We start from the raw sequence: 14,985 nt of genomic DNA on the forward strand, positions 1-14,985 counted from the left end.
GTTCAAACGCCAGTAATGCTAGCTGTTGGGCGTTTAACGCCCAGTCTGGCACCATTCTGGGCGTTTAACGCCAGAAAGGGGCACCAGACTGGCGTTAAACGCCAGTAAAGGGCAAGAACCTGGCGTTAAACGCCAGGAATGGGCACCAGCCCGGCGTTTAACGCCAGAAATGGCTCAAAACGTGATTTTGAGCAACATTTGGTGCAGGGATGACTTTTCCTTGACACTACAGGATCTGTGGACCCCACAGGACCCTACCATCACTCTCTCTCTTCTTCCCCCATTCACCAATCACCTCAACACCTCTTCCCCAAAAACCCTTCACCTATCAAATCCCATCTTTCTCTTCACCACTCACATCCATCCTTCATAAATCCCCACCAACCTCACCCTTCAAATTCAAACCACTTTCCCCCCCAAACCCACCCTCCATGGCCGAACCATCACCCCCCTCTCTCCTATATATACCCTTCTTCAACCCTTCATTTTCACACAACCTAAACACCCTTTCTTACCCTTCTTGGCCGAACACACCTCATTCCCCCTCTTCCTCATTTCTTCTTCTTCTACTCTCTTCTTTCTTCTTTTGCTCGAGGACGAGCAAACATTTTAAGTTTGGTGTGGTAAAAGCGTTGCTTTTTCATAACCATTTATGGCATCCAAGGCCGGAGAAACCTCTAAAAAGAGGAAAGGGAAGGCAAAAGCTTCCACCTCCGAGTCATGGGAGATGGATAGATTCCTCTCAAGGGTGCATCAAGTCCACTTCTATGAAGTTGTGGCCTTGAAGAAGGTGATCCCCGAAGTCCCCTTTTCACTCAAAAAGGGTGAATATCCGGAGATCCGCCATGAGATCCGAAGAAGAGGTTGGGAAGTACTCACCAACCCCATTCAACAAGTCGGAATCTTGATGGTTCAAGAGTTCTATGCCAATGCATGGATCACCAAGAACCATGACCAAAGTGTGAACCCGAATCCCAAGAATTATCTCACTATGGTTCGGGGGAAATACTTGGATTTTTGTCCGGAGAGTGTGAGGGTGGCGTTCAACTTGCCTATAATGCAAGGAGATGAGCATCCTTACACTAGAAGGGTCAACTTTGATCAAAGGTTGGACCAAGTCCTCACAACCATATGTGAAGAGGGCGCACAATGGAAGCAAGATTCAAGAGGAAAGCCAGTTCAATTGAGAAGGCATGACCTCAAGCCCGTGGCTAGAGGATGGTTAGAGTTCATACAACGCTCAATCATCCCCACTAGCAACCGGTCCGAAGTTACCATAGACCGGGCCATCATGATCCATAGTATCATGATTGGAGAAGAAATAGAGGTTCATGAGGTTATAGCCCAAGAACTCTATAAGGTGGCGGACAAGACCTCCACCTTGGCAAGGCTAGCCTTTCCTCATCTCATTTGTCACCTCTGTTATTCAGTTGGAGTTGACATAGAGGGAGACATTCCCATTGATGAGGACAAGCCCATCACCAAGAAAAGGATGGAGTACACAAGAGATCTCACTCATCATGAGATCCCTGAGATTCCTCAAGGGATGAATTTTCCTCCACAAAACTATTGGGAGCAACTAAACACCTCCCTAGGAGAGCTAAGTTCCAACATAGGACAACTGAGGGTGGAGCATCAAGAACACTCCATCATCCTTCATGAAATTAGAGAAGACCAAAGAATCATGAGGGAGGAGCAACAAAGACAAGGAAGAGACATTGAGGAGCTCAAGCACTCCATAGGATCTTCAAGAGCAAGAAAGAGCCGCCATCACTAAGGTGGACCCATTCCTTGATTTCCTTGTTCTTTATTTCTTCTGTTTTTCGAATTTTATGCTTTATGTTTATCCATGTTTGTGTCTTATGATCATTAGTGTCTTAGTGTCTATGCCTTAAAGTTATGAATGTCCTATAAATCCATCACCTTTCTTAAATAAAACGTGCTTAATTGAAAAGGAAAGGATTGCATGAATTCTGAATTTTACAATAGTTTAATTATCTTGATGTGGTGGCAACACTTTTGTTCTCTGAATGTATGCTTGAACAGTGCATATGTCTTTTGAATTTGTGGTTCATGAATGTTGGCTCTTGAAAGAATGATGAAAAAGGAGACATGTTACTGAGGATCTGAAAAATCATAAAAATGATTCTTGAAGCAAGAAAAAGCAGTGAATACAAAAAAAAGAAGGAAGCAAACGAAAAAAAAAAAACCGAAAAAAAAATAGAAAGAAAGAAAAAGAAAGAAAAAGAAAAGAAATAAAGTTGTGATCCAAGGCAATAAGAGTGTGCTTAAGAACCCTGGACACCTCTAATTGGGGACTTTAGCAAAGCTGAGTCACAATCTAAAAAGGTTCACCCAATTATGTGTCTGTGGCATGTATGTATCCGGTGGTAATACTGGAAGACAGAGTGCTTTGGGCCACAGCCAAGACTCAATAAGTAGCTGTGTTCAAGAATCATCATACTTAACTAGGAGAATCAATAACACTATCTGGATTCTGAGTTCCTAAAGAAGCCAATCATTCTGAATTACAAGGGATAGAGTGAGATGCCAAAACTATTCAGAGGCAAAAAGATAAAAGCCCCGCTCATCTAATTAATACTGATCTTCATAGATGTTTTTGGAGTTCATTGCATATTCTCTTCTTTTTATCTTATTTGATCTTCAGTTGCTTGGGGACAAGCAACAATTTAAGTTTGGTGTTGTGATGAGCGGATAATTTGTATACTTTTTGGCATTGTTTTTAGTATATTTTTAGTATGATTTAGTTAGTTTTTAGTATGTTTTTATTAGTTTTTAGTTAAAATCCACTTTTCTGGACTTTACTATGAGTTTGTGTGTTTTTCTGTGATTTCAGGTATTTTCTGGCTGAAATTGAGGGATCTGAGCAAAAATCTGATCCAGAGACTCAAAAGGACTGCAGATGCTGTTGGATTCTGACCTCCCTGCACTCGAAGTGGATTTTCTGGAGCTACAGAAGCCCAATTGGCGCGCTCTCAACGGCGTTGGAAATTAGACATCCTGGGCTTTCCAGCAATATATAATAGTCCATACTTTGCCCAAGATTTGATGGCCCAAACCGGCGTTCAAAGTCACCTCAAGAAATCCCAGCGTTAAACGCTGGAACTGGCACCCAAATGGGAGTTAAACGCCCAAACTGGCACCAAAGCTGGCGTTTAACTCCAAGGAGAGTCTCTACACGAAAAAAGCTTCATTGCTCAGCCCAAGCACACACCAAGTGGGCCCGGAAGTGGATTTTTATGTCATTTACTCATCTATGTACTAGTTTCCTATAAGTAGGACCTTTTACTATTGTATTTAGAGGGACCTTTGGTAGCTATCTTCGTTTTTATGCTATCTTAGACCTTTGGGAGGCTGGCCATTCGGCCATGCCTAGACCTTATGCTTATGTATTTTCAACGGTGGAGTTTCTACACACCATAGATTAAGGTGTGGAGCTCTGCTGTACCTCGAGTATTAATGCAATTACTATTGTTCTTCCATTCAATTCCACTTGTTCTTTTACCAAGATATCACTTGTTCTTCAACATGATGAAGGTGATGATTGACGCCAATCACCATTCTCACCCATGAACAAGGTGACTGACAACCATTCTTGTTCTACAAGCATCTGAGGCTTAGTGAATATCTCTTGGATTTCTGATTGCACGATGCATGGTTCGCTTGACAAACGAGCCAACCATTCCGTGAGATCAGAGTCTTCGTGGTATAGGCGAGAACTGATGGCAGCATTCAAGAGAATCCGGAAGGTCTAACCTTGTCTGTGGTATTCTGAGTAGGATTCAATGATTGAATGACTGTGACGTGCTTCAAACCTGTAACCTGCTGGGCGTTCGTGACAGACGCAAAAGAGTTATTCTATTCCGGTAGGGGAGGGAACCAAACCGGTGATTGGCAGCACTGTGACAGAGTGTGTGCATTAGCTTTCACTGCGAGGATGGGAGGTAGCTGCTGACAACAGTGAGACCCTATACGAGCTTGCCATGGAAAGGAGTAAGAAGGATTGGATGAAGGCAGTAGGAAAGCAGAGAGACGGAAGGGAAGGCATCTTCATACGCTTGTCTGAAGCTCATACACCAATGATATACATAAGTATCACTATCTTTATCTCCTATGTTATTTTCGTTCATCATCATATACATTTGAGTTTGCCTGACTAAGATTTACAAGATGACCATAGCTTGCTTCAATGCTAACAATCTCCGTGGGATCGACCCTTACTCACGTAAGGTTTATTACTTGGACGACCCAGTGCACTTGCTGGTTAGTTGTGTGAAGTTGTATTGTTCACAATTTCGCGCACCACAAGTCCTCTACCTTGGCAAGGTTAGCCTTCCCTCATCTCATTTGTCACCTCTGTAATTCAGTTGGAGTTAACATAGAGGGAGACATCCTCATTGATGAGGACAAGCCCATCACTAAGAAAAGGATGGAGCAAACAAGAGATCCCACTCATCATGAAATCCCTGAGATGCCTCAAGGGATGCACTTTCCTCCATAAAACTATTGGGATCAAATCAACACCTCCCTAGGAGAATTGAGTTCCAACATGGGACAACTAAGGATGGAGCACCAAGAACATTCCATCCTCCTCCATGAAATTAGAGAAGATCAAAGAATCATGAGAGAGGAGCAACAAAGGCAAGGAAGAGACATTGAGGAGTTCAAGCACTCCATAAGATCTTCAAGAGGAAGAACAAGCCGCCATCACTAAGGTGGACCCGTTCTTTAATCTCCTTGTTCTTTATTTTTTCTGTTTTTCGAATTTTCATGCTTATGTTTATCTAAGTTTGTGTCTTATGATCATTAGTGTCTTAGTGTCTATGCCTTAAAGTTATGAATGTCCTATGAATCCATCACCTTTCTTAAATGAAAAATGTTCTTAATTGAAAAAGAGAAGAATTGCATGAATTTTGAATTTTATAAGAGATTAATTATTTTGATGTGGTGGCAATACTTTGACTTCTGAATGTATGCTTGAACAGTGCATATGTCTTTTGAATTTGTTGTTCATGAATGTTGGCTCTTGAAAGAATGATGAAAAAAGGAGACATGTTACTGAGAATCTGAAAAATCATAAAAATGATTCTTGATGCAAGAAAAAGAAGTGAATACAAAAAAAAAAACAAAAAAAGGGAAAAGAAAAAGTGATCCAAGGCAAAAAGAGTGTGCTTAAGAACCCTGGACACCTCTAATTGGGGACTCTAGCAAAGTTGAGTCACAATCTGAAAAAGTTCACCCAGTTATGTGTCTGTGGCATGTATGTATCCGGTGGTAATACTGGAAGACAAAGTGCTTTGGGCCACGGCCAAGACTCATAAAGTAGCTGTGTTCAAGAATCATCATACTTAACTAGGAGAATCAATAACACTATCTGGATTCTGAGTTCCTATAGAAGCCAATCATTCTGAATTTCAAGGGATAGAGTGAGATGCCAAAACTATTCAGAGGCAAAAAGCTAAAAGCCCCGCTCATCTAATTAATACTGATCTTCATAGATGTTTTTGGAATTCATTGCATATTCTCTTCTTTATCTTATTTGATTTTCAGTTGCTTGGGGACAAGCAACAATTTAAGTTTGGTGTTGTGATGAGCGGATAATTTATACGCTTTTTGGCATTGTTTTTAGTATGTTTTAGTTAGTTTTTATTATATTTTTATTAGTTTTTAGTTAAAATTCACTTTTCTGGACTTTACTATGAGTTTGTGTGTTTTTCTGTGATTTTAGGTATTTTCTGGCTGAAATTGAGGGACCTGAGCAAAAATCTGATTCAGAGGCTGAAAAGGACTGCAGATGCTGTTGGATTCTGACCTCCCTGCACTCGAAGTGGATTTTCTAGAGCTACAGAAGTTCAATTGGCACGCTCTCAATTGCGTTGGATATTATACATCCTGGGCTTTCCAGAAATGTATAATAGTCTATACTTTGCCCGATATTTGATGGCCCAAATTGGCGTTTCAAATCAGCTCAAAACTGCCCGGCGTTAAACGCTGGAATTGGCACAAGAATGGGAGTTAAATGCCCAAACTAGCACAAAAGCTGGCGTTTAACTCTAAGAAAAGTCTCTACACATGAAAGCTTCAATGCTCAGCCCAAGCACACACCAAGTGAGCCCGGAAGTGGATTTTTATGTCATTTACTCATCTTTTTAAACCCTAAGCTACTAGTTCTCTATAAGTAGGACCTTTTGCTATTGTATTTTCTATCTTTGGATCACTTTAGATCTTTTGATCATCTTTGGCCGTCTAGTTCTTAGATCGTGGGGGCTGGCCTCATGGCCATGCCTAGACCTTGTTCTTATGTATTTTCAACGGTGGAGTTTCTACACACCATAGATTAAGGTGTGGAGCTCTGCTGTACCTCGAGTATTAATGCAATTACTATTGTTCTTCTATTCAATTCAGCTTATTCTTGTTCTAAGATATTCATTCGCACCCAAGAACATGATGAATGTGATGATTATGTGATGCTCATCATCATTCTCACTTATGAACGTGTGCCTGACAACCACTTCCGTTCTACATGCAAACAAGGCTTGAATGTTTATCTCTTGATTCCTTAATCAGAATCTTCGTGGTATAAGTTAGAATTGATGGCGGCATTCAAGAGAATCCGGAAGGTCTAAACCTTGTCTGTGGTATTCTGAGTAGGATTCAAGGATTGAATGACTGTGACGAGCTTCAAACTCGCGATTGTGGGGCGTTAGTGACAGACGCAAAAGAATCATTGGATTCTATTCCGACATGATCGAGAACCGACAGATGACTAGCCGTGCTGTGACAGAGTGCGTTCAACATTTTCACTGAGAGGACGGGACTGTAGCCACTGACAACAGTGATGCCCAACATACAGCTTGCCATAGAAAGGAGTAAGAAGGATTGGATGAAGACAGTAGGAAAGCAGAGAGACGGAAGGGACAAAGCATCTCCATACGCTTATCTGAAATTCTCACCAATGAATTACATAAGTATCTCTATCTTTATTTTATGTTTTATTCATCTTTTAATTATCAATCCTCCATAACCATTTGAATCTGCCTGACTGAGATTTACAAGATGACCATAGCTTGCTTCATACCAACAATCTCCGTGGGATCGACCCTTACTCGCGTAAGTTTTATTACTTGGACGACCTAGTGCACTTGCTGGTTAGTTGTGTGAAGTTGTGATAAAGAGTTGAGATTGCAATTGAGCGTACCATGTTGATGGCGCCATTGATGATTACAATTTCGTGCACCATAAACCCACCGATCTTTAGAAGAACCTTGAATCCCATAGAGGCTGACAATTGGTTTCAGGTGATGGAACAAGCCTTGCAAGTGGAATAAGTGCCAAAAGAACAGTGTGTTGTGTTCGTTACATACCAGCTGATGGGCAAAGCTCAGTATTGGTGGCAGGAAACACAACACCTTCTACAGTGGGACAATATTGCGATACCTTGGGACACCTTTTAGTCTAAGTTCTATAAGTAATTCCCCAACTCAGTCAGGATGACAAAGAAGCTTGAGTTGCTACAGCTAAAGTAGGGTCCTATGTCTGCAGCAGAGTACACCAGTCAATTCGAGGAACTATGTCGGTTTTCTAGGGTTTGTTAGGCTGCTCCAGGGGATTTCGAAGAGTGGAAGTTCATAAATTATGATGGTGGGCTTTGGAGCAACATTCTGAGTATAGTAAGACCAATGGAGATCAGAACCTTATCTGAACTAGCAAACAAGAGCAGAGTTGTTGAGAATTGTGTGAGAAAGGTAGCATTAAACAAGGGTGATCACTGAGCTATCTTTAGGAGAGATCAAGGGAGGAACTTTGCACCTAGATGTCAGAATTTTAAGCGAGGAGGCTATGTTCCAACACCACATTAGGGTCAAAGAAATTTTTGGAGGTTCAACAATAATAACAACAACCAAGGACGAGGCAAGGGAAAGCAGACTCAAAATCCTCCCAAACACTTGACATGTAGGAGATGTGGGGCGTATCATCCAAACACTCCTTACAAAGTTGGTTTGGGTTTGTGCTACTACTGTGGTGGAGCCGGGCATCTGTCCTAAAACTGTCCTGAAAGGAAGAGTCAGAAAGCTGGGAGAGCTCAATAGTAGGGATGCGTGTTCACTATGATAGTGGATGGTGCTGAGAGTCAGACACTCTGATCATAGGTAATTGTGAAATCGGTGACTGATGCACAACTATTTTGGGTGTGTTTGGTTTTGCGTTAGAAGAAAGAGAAGCACGTTTGAGTGCATTGAACGCTTCCTCTTTTTGTTTGAATGATTTTTTTTCTTTAAACGCCAACGTGATTTTAGGTTCTTAACGTGCGTTTATAAGAAGTTAGAAATTGTAGCTTCTGCGTTTAGATAATCACGTTAGGATTGGATTTATTTTGTTTTATCAATTCTACCCTTTACTTTTTTGCTTGTAGTCCTTTTAGTATTCAAATATTTTAAATATATAATTATATTTTTTTATTAAATTTTTACTTTTGATTTTGTATAAAAAAATATTTTTGTTTGACTTTGTTAAAATTTGTAAGTGTAATTCTTGTATATTAATTTATTATTATAATTTTGTTATAATATAAATTATTGATCTCATTAAAAAGAACAAAATAAATAAAAAATTAATTATAACTAAGAATCAAGTCATGAATAATTAAAATTTACAGTTTAAAATAGTATTAAATAAAAGAGTATTGAGAATATTAAAAAAATTATAAGTAATATAATTTAATAAAGTATATTTTGATATATATTTTTGATATATTATTTTTGCTTTTGATATAAAAATATATTTCGTCAATTTTTATATATTATTTTTATTTTAGTAAGTAAATATTAATTTTATTATAAAATTAATTAATAATATTTATTTAAATAAATAAATTAAAATGATAGAATAATATAAAAAATTTATTTAATTTGATGTCGATTTTAGTAATTTTTTATCTAAAAGTAACTTTGAGTAGTGTAATCCAAACAATATTTACTTTACTATAATCCATTTTGATAAAAGATTATCAAACATAAATCATTTTAACACAAACTCACTTTTCATCAAAATCAAGTTTGCAAAATTAATTTTATGCAAACTCCCGTTTACAAACTGAAATCCAAACACACACTTTGTGGTACATCTTGTGCTTAATTGAGTGGATTTTATCCATTATTCTCACACTTATTCATGTAAATTGCATGTTTTATATTTTCCTTCCTGATTTTGTGCAATGATTGAAAACATGCTTCTTTGGTCTTAATTTTGCTATGTTTAATCCTCTCTTATTACCATTCGATGCCTTGTGTTAAGTGTTTTCAGATATCACAGGTCATGAATGGCTTAGAGGATGGAAAGGAAGCATGCAAAAGTGGAAGGAATACAAGAAGCTGAAGGAACTGCAAAGTTGTCAAACCTGACCTCTTCACACTCAAATGGTCATAACTTGAGCTATAGAGATCCAAATGAGGCGGTTCCAGTTGTGTTGGAAAGATAACGTCTGGGACTTCGAAATGATATATAATTTACCATAGTGGCCATACAGCTAGGTGACGCGCACATGTCATTTCACGCACATACGTCGTTCTGCAGAAAATCAGCGTGGTAGAAATTGCCCCCAGCGATTTTTGGGCTATTTCCGGCCCAGAAAACATAGAATAGAAGCTGTAGAGTGGAGGGATCATGGAGACACTTCTCATTACTCACTTTTCATAATTTAGACGTAGTTTCTAGAGAGAGATGCTCTCCCCTCTCTTTAGGATTTAGGATTCCTAGTTTTATGCTGTTGGATTGGATATTTACAGAGTCACTACCTCCGCTGAGGACTTCATCATTCTAGTTTGTTTCCTTACTTGTCACTTACTCTTCCATATTCTTAATCCTTCTTCAGAGTTACAATTGGATTGCTTTTATGAATTTAATTTTATTATTTATTTAATTGCTTCCAATTTTATTCGAATTATCATGTCTCTTTTCTACTCCTTTTTTATAACAAGGAAGATGGTATTCATGTTGACAGAGTAACTCCCAACTTGACTTGGAAGTTAATTAAGGAGAGACCCTTGATTTGGAATACTCAAGAATTAATTAATAATTGGAAGTTGTTGGCTAGCACTCTAGTCACTAACGCTAATCCTTCCCAAGGGAGAGGATTAGGACTTGTGAATAGAAGTTGGCTCACTAATTTGACTTTCCTTTATTCGGTAAGGGATAACTAAGTAGGAACAACAATCAATTATCAACTGATCTTGGGAACATCCAACAAGGATAGAACTTCAGATTAATCTTCTCCTAGTCAAGACTTTTTATTGTTATTAATTTATTTTCTTTGGAATTTTCTCTTCTTATTTCTCAATCCAAAACCCCAATTTACACAACTCATAACCAATAATAAGAATACCTCCCTGCAATTTCGTGAGAGATGACCCGAGGTTTAAATACTTCGGTTATCAATTTTAAGGGGTTTGTTACTTGTGACAACCAAACTTTTGCACGAAAGGACTCTTAGTGGGTTTAGAAGCTATACTTTCAATGAGAACATATTTGTGAAATTCTAGACCACGCAAAAGTCCGTTCGTCAGCGACAAAATCTTAATTGCTTTATTTGATACTAGGGCATCACATTCATTCATATCGTTTGAGAAAGCTAGTGAGTTAGGATTGATGGTATCTATGTTAGCCTATGACTTACAAGTACATACTCTTGCCTCTGAGGCTATCGTGACTAGGTTAAGATGTCAACAAGTTTCGTTTCAAATTAAGCACTGAACTTTTGTCCATGATTTGATTTGCTTGTCGATGACCGGACTCGATCTAATTTTGGACTTGGATTGGCTGTCAAAGCATCACGTACTAATAGATTATTTTGAATGATCAGTGCAATTTAAGTCTGAAGGGTCAGGAGGATCGGTGGTGGCAAAGGGATATTATTTGAATTCTATTATGGTAAATTGTAGCAGGAGTAACTGGCAGAGTTTCATGCTATTAGCTACAAGTGTGTCGGGTGATAAACAAAATTTGAATCAAATTTTGGTTGAAGGTGAATTTCTAGAGGTATTCCCTGAAGACATACCTGAATTTTCTCTTTCTCGAGAAATCGAGTTTGCAATTGAGCTGGTGCTTGGAGTAAGATCAATTTCAATTGCGCCCTACTAAATGTCACATTTGAATCTAGTTAAACATAAAGCTTAGTTGGAGGAGTTAATGAATAAGAACTTCATCCGGCCAAGCATTTTTCCATAGGGAGCAACGGTGTTGTTGGTGAAAAAGAAGAATGGAAGCATGCGGCAGTGTGTGGACTACAGACAACTGAACAAATGATAGTAAAGAATAAATATCTATTGCCGAAAATTGATGATCTGATGGATCTATTACAAGGAGTTGGCATCTTCTCTAAAATTGATTTGAGGTCGAGTTATCATCAGATAAGGGTGAGAGATGATGATGTTCCTAAGACCGCTTTCAGAGTTGGTTATGGTCATTACAGGTATACTATAACGTCTTTTGGGTTAACAAATGCTCTTGCAATGTTCATGGACTATATGAACTGAATATTCCGTCCTTTCCTAGATAAATTGTTGTCGTCTTTATTGATGACATTTTGATCTATTCTAAGACTGAGGAGGAGTACGCAGAATACTTGTGGATCATACTATAGATTCTAAAGGAGAGAAAGCTCTATGAAAAATGAGTGTGAATTTCGGAAAGAGAAGGTGAAGTTCTTAGGTCATGTAGTGGGTAAGCAAGGAATAGCTGTCGATCTTTCAAAGATTGAGGTAATAATTAAAGGGGGACGGCCTACATTAGTGACGGAGATAAGGAGTTTCCTAGGTTTAATAGGATATTATCTTATATTCATTAAAGGATTCTCTCAAATCGTGTTGCCTATAACAAAGTTAACTCAAAAGGATGCACCATTTGTCTGGACATTAGAGTGTGAGGAGAGTTTCCAAGCTTTGAAGCAGAAATTGACAACAGCACTTGTATTGGTATTGCCTGAACCCAATGAGCCATTTAAGGTTTATTGTGATGCCTCATTAAGAGGATTGAGGTGTGTGCTAATGCAACACTGAATGTTGTAGCTTACACTTTCCGTTAGTTAAGACTGCACGAAGTAAACTATCTAACTCATAACCTGGAACTTACTACGATTGTGTTTGCGTTGAAGGTCTGGAGACATTACCTTTATGGGGTTAAATTCCAAGTCTTCTCTAATCATAAGAGTTTTAAATATCTCTTTAATAAAAAAGAACTTAATATGCGTCAGATGAGATGGATGGAATTACTGAAGGAATATGATTTTGAGCTGAATTATCTTCCAGAAAAGGCTAATGTAGTGGCCGATGCATTGAGACAGAAATCATTATATGTCGCTTGGATGATGATCAAGGAGGAGAAACTGTTAAGAGAGTTTGAGAACCTTAACTTAGGTGTCAGAGAGGTGGCTGGGAATATATGCTTGAACCAGTTGCATATCTCCAGTGATTTCAAGGATGAGATTTAGAAAGCTCAATAGAATTATCAGGAGCTATAGAAAATGTTGCAAGTAATAGAACAGAGAAAATAAATTAAGGTTACTTAAGACAGAGAAGGAGTCTGAATGTACAAAACAAGAATTTGCGTACGAATGTCGGAGACTTATGGCGAGATGTGTTAACTAAAGCTCACAGGAGTAAGTTCTCAATTCATCTAGGAAGTACTAAGATGTATCATGACCTAAAAACAATGTTCTGGGGGCCAGGAATGAAAAATGACGTAGCGGTGTATGTTTCAATGTGTTTGACCTACCAAAAGGTAAAGATGGAGCACCAGAGACCATCTAGCACATTACAACCTTTTGAGATTTTGCAGTGGAAGTGGGATGGTATCGTCATGGACTTTGTGTCTGGATTGCCAAGGACTAGGGCAGAAGTTGATGCAGTATGGGTGATTGTGGATCAGTTAACGAAGTCTGCTCACTTCCTGCCTGTCCAGATGTACTATACCTTGGAGGAGTTATCCTGTTTGCATATTAAAGAGATTGTAAGACTACATTGTATCCCTACAACCATAGTTTATAACAGAGATCCTTGCTTCATTTCAAGGTTCTAGGGGCTTTTCAGAAAATGTTTGGAACTCGATTGTGCCTAAGCACTGCATACCATCCTTAAACTGATGGACAATCGGAGAGGACAATACAAACTCTGAAAGACATGCTGAAAGCTTGTGTGCTGGACCAATCGGCAAGTTAGGATTAGTATATGTGATGCACGAAAACTTGTCTCTCAACAAGTTTTCCTTCGGCAAGTATACTGATGAGCGGATAATTTATACGCTTTTTGGCATTGTTTTTAGTATGTTTTTAGTATCTTTTAGTTAGTTTTTATTATATTTTTATTAGTTTTTAGTTAAAATTCACTTTTCTGGACTTTACTATGAGTTTGTGTGTTTTTCTGTGATTTCAGGTATTTTCTGGCTGAAATTGAGGGACCTGAGCAAAAATCTGATTCAGAGACTGAAAAGGACTGCAGATGCTGTTGGATTCTGACCTCCCTGCACTCGAAGTGGATTTTCTGGAGCTACAGAAGCCCAATTGGCGCGCTCTCAACGGCGTTGGAAAGTAGACATCCTGGGCTTTCCAGCAATATATGATAGTCCATACTTTGCCCAAGATTTGATGGCCCAAACCGGCGTTCAAAGTCACCTCAAGAAATTCCAGCGTTAAACGCCGGAACTGGCACCTAAATGGGAGTTAAACGCCCAAACTGGCATAAAAGCTGGCGTTTAACTCCAAGGAGAGTCTCTACACGAAAATGCTTCATTGCTCAGCCCAAGCACACACCAAGTGGGCCCGGAAGTGGATTTTTATGTCATTTACTCATCTTTGTACACCTTAGGCTACTAGTTTTCTATAAGTAGGACCTTGTACTATTGTATTTGACATCGGGGTAGCTATCTTTGAGTTTTATGCTATCTTAGATCGTTTGGGAGGCTGGCCATTCGGCCATGCCTAGACCTTGTTCTTATGTATTTTCAACGGTGGAGTTTCTACACACCATAGATTAAGGTGTGGAGCTCTGCTGTACCTCGAGTATTAATGCAATTACTATTGTTCTTCTATTCAATTCCGCTTGTTCTTTGTCCAAGATATCACTTGTTCTTCAACTTGATGAAGGTGATGATTGTCACGAATCATCACCATTCTCACTCATGAACAAAGTGACTGACAACCACTCTTGTTCTACAAGCATACGAGGCTTAGTGAATATCTCTTGGATTCTTTAATCGGAGTCTTCGTGGTATAGGCAAGAACTGATGGTGGCATTCAAGAGAATCCGGAAGGTCTAACCTTGTCTGTGGTATTCTGAGTAGGATTCAATGATTGAATGACTGTGACGTGCTTCAAACTCCTGAGGGCGGGGCGTTAGTGACAGACGCAAAAGAATCACTGGATTCTATTCCGGCCTGATTGAGAACCGACAGATGGATAGCCTATGCTGTGACAGAGCATCAGGGACGTATTTCCAATGAGAGGATGGGAGGTAGCCACTGACAACGGTGAAACCCTACACGAGCTTGCCATGGAAAGGAGTAAGAAGGATTGGATGAAGACAGTAAGAAAGCAGAGAGACGGAAGGGAAGGCATCTTCATACGCTTATCTGAAGCTCTCACCAATGATATACATAAGTATCTCTATCTTTATCTTTATGCTTTATTCGTTTATCACCATACCCATTTGAGTCTGCCTGACTGAGATTTACAAGGTGACCATAGCTTGCTTCATAGCAACAATCTCCGTGGGATCGACCCTTACTCACGTAAGGTTTATTACTTGGACGACCCAGTGCACTTGCTGGTTAGTTGTGCGAAGTTGTGTTTTTGCCATGGTATTGAGCACCAAGTCTTTGGAGCCATTACCGGGGATTATTTGAATATGGACAAAGTAGTGATCACAATTTCGTGCACCAAGTTTTTGGCGCCGTTGCCGGGGATTGTTCGTGTAT

This window comes from Arachis stenosperma, chromosome 4 (genome assembly GCF_014773155.1).
Source record: "Arachis stenosperma cultivar V10309 chromosome 4, arast.V10309.gnm1.PFL2, whole genome shotgun sequence".
NCBI classification, from domain to species: Eukaryota; Viridiplantae; Streptophyta; class Magnoliopsida; order Fabales; family Fabaceae; genus Arachis; species Arachis stenosperma.